We start from the raw sequence: 2,968 nt of genomic DNA, 5'->3' as shown, positions 1-2,968 counted from the left end.
ACATCCTCACTATTATCACTGATCACCATCACCATGGGGTCACTCTTATCATCTCTACTATATTGTATGGTCCTCACATCCTCACTATTATCACTGATCACCATCACCATGGGGTCACTCTTATCTCTACTATATTGTATGGTCCTCACATCCTCACTATTATCACTGATCACCATCATCACCATGGGGTCACTCTTATCATCTCTACTATATTGTATGGTCCTCACATCCTCACTATTATCACTGATCATCATCACCATGGGGTCACTCTTATCATCTCTACTATATTGTATGGTCCTCACATCCTCACTATTATCACTGATCACCATCACCATGGGGTCACTCTTATCATCTCTACTATATTGTATGGTCCTCACATCCTCACTATTATCACTGATCATCATCACCATGGGGTCACTCTTATCATCTCTACTATGTTGTATGGTCCTCTCATCCTCACTATTATCACTGATCACCATCACCATGGGGTCACTCTTATCATCTCTACTATATTGTATGGTCCTCACATCCCCACTATTATCACTGATCATCATCACCATGGGGTCACTCTTATCATCTCTACTATATTGTATGGTCCTCACATCCTCACTATTATCACTGATCACCATCACCATGGAGTCACTCTTATCATCTCTACTATATTGTATGGTCCTCATATCCTCACTATTATCACTGATCATCATCACCATGGGGTCACTCTTATCATCTCTACTATATTGTATGGTCCTCACATCCTCACTATTATCACTGATCACCATCACCATGGAGTCACTCTTATCATCTCTACTATATTGTATGGTCCTCACATCCTCATTATTATCACTGATCACCATCACCATGGGGTCACTCTTATCATCTCTACTATATTGTATGGTCCTCACATCCTCACTATTATCACTGATCATCATCACCATGGGGTCACTCTTATCTCTACTATATTGTATGGTCCTCACATCCCCACTATTATCACTGATCATCATCACCATGGGGTCACTCTTATCATCTCTACTATATTGTATGGTCCTCACATCCTCACTATTATCACTGATCATCATCACCATGGGGTCACTCTTATCTCTACTATATTGTATGGTCCTCACATCCTCACTATTATCACTGATCATCACCATCACCATGGGGTCACTCTTATCATCTCTACTATATTGTATGGTCCTCACATCCTCACTATTATCACTGATCATCACCATCACCATGGGGGTCACTCTTATCATCTCTACTATATTGTATGGTCCTCACATCCTCACTGTTACGCCGAGTGCTCCGGGTCCCCGCTCCTCCCCGGAGGGCTCGCAACATCCTCGCATTTGCAGCGCCCCGGTCAGACCTGCTGACCGGGTGCGCTGCAATCTCTCTCTCAGCCAGAATGCGATTCGCGATGCGGGAGGCGCCCGCTCACGATGCGCATCCCGGCTCCCGTACCTGACTCGTTCCACGTCTGTCTTGTCCCGGCGCGCGCGGCCCCGCTCCTTAGGGCGCGCGCGCGCCGGGTCTCTGCAATTTAAAGGGCCACTGCACCACTGATTGGCGCAGCAAGCTTAATCAGTGTGTTCACCTGTGCACTCCCTACTTATACCTCACTTCCCCTGCACTCCCTCGCCGGATCTTGTTGCCATTGTGCCAGTGAAAGCGTTTCCTTGTGTGTTCCTAGCCTGTGTTCCAGACCTCCTGCCGTTGCCCCTGACTACGATCCTTGCTGCCTGCCCCGACCTTCTGCTACGTCCGACCTTGCTCTTGTCTACTCCCTTGTACCGCGCCTATCTTCAGCAGTCAGAGAGGTTGAGCCGTTGCTGGTGGATACGACCTGGTTGCTACCGCCGCTGCAAAACCATCCCGCTTTGCGGCGGGCTCTGGTGAATACCAGTAGCAACTTAGAACCGGTCCACCAGCACGGTCCACGCCAATCCCTCTCTGGCACAGAGGATCCACCTCCTGCCAGCCGAAGCGTGACAGTAGATCCGGCCATGGATCCCGCAGAAGTCCCACTGCCAGTTGTCGCCGACTTCACCACGGTGGTCGCCCAGCAGTCGCAACAGATAGCGCAACAAGGCCACCAGCTGTCTCAACTGACCGTGATGCTACAGCAGCTATTACCACAGCTCCAGCAACAATCTCCTCCGCCAGCTCCTGCACCTCCTCCGCAGCGAGTGGCCGCTTCCGGCCTACGATTATCCTTGCCGGATAAATTTGATGGGGACTCTAAGTTTTGCCGTGGCTTTCTTTCGCAATGTTCCCTGCACTTGGAGTAATGTCGGACCAGTTTTCTACTGAAAGGTCTAAGGTGGCTTTCGTAGTCAGCCTTCTGTCTGGGAAAGCTCTGTCATGGGCCACACCGCTCTGGGACCGCAATGACCCCGTCACTGCCTCCGTACACTCCTTCTTCTCGGAAATTCGAAGTGTCTTTGAGGAACCTGCCCGAGCCTCTTCTGCTGAGACTGCCCTGCTGAACCTGGTCCAGGGTAATTCTTCTGTTGGCGAGTACGCCATCCAATTCCGTACTCTTGCCTCCGAATTATCCTGGAATAATGAGGCCCTCTGCGCAACCTTTAAAAAAGGCCTATCCAGCAACATTAAAGATGTGCTGGCCGCACGAGAAATTCCTGCTAACCTGCATGAACTTATTCATCTTGCCACCCGCATTGACATGCGTTTTTCCGAAAGGCGTCAGGAGCTCCGCCAGGATATGGACTTTGTTCGCACGAGGCGGTTTCTCTCCCCGGCTCCTCTCTCCTCTGGTCCTCTGCAATCCGTTCCTGTGCCTCCCGCCGTGGAGGCTATGCAAGTTGACCTGTCTCGCCTGACACCTCAAGAGAGGACACGACGCCGCATGGAGAATCTTTGCCTGTACTGTGCCGGTACCGAACACTTCTTGAAGGATTGTCCTATCCGTCCTCCCCGCCTGGAAAGACGTACGCTGACTCCGCACAAA

The sequence above is a fragment of the Hyla sarda genome, unplaced genomic scaffold (genome assembly GCF_029499605.1).
Source record: "Hyla sarda isolate aHylSar1 unplaced genomic scaffold, aHylSar1.hap1 scaffold_313, whole genome shotgun sequence".
NCBI classification, from domain to species: Eukaryota; Metazoa; Chordata; class Amphibia; order Anura; family Hylidae; genus Hyla; species Hyla sarda.
The sequence above is the reverse complement of the archived record's forward strand: the minus strand, read 5'-3'. Positions refer to the sequence as shown.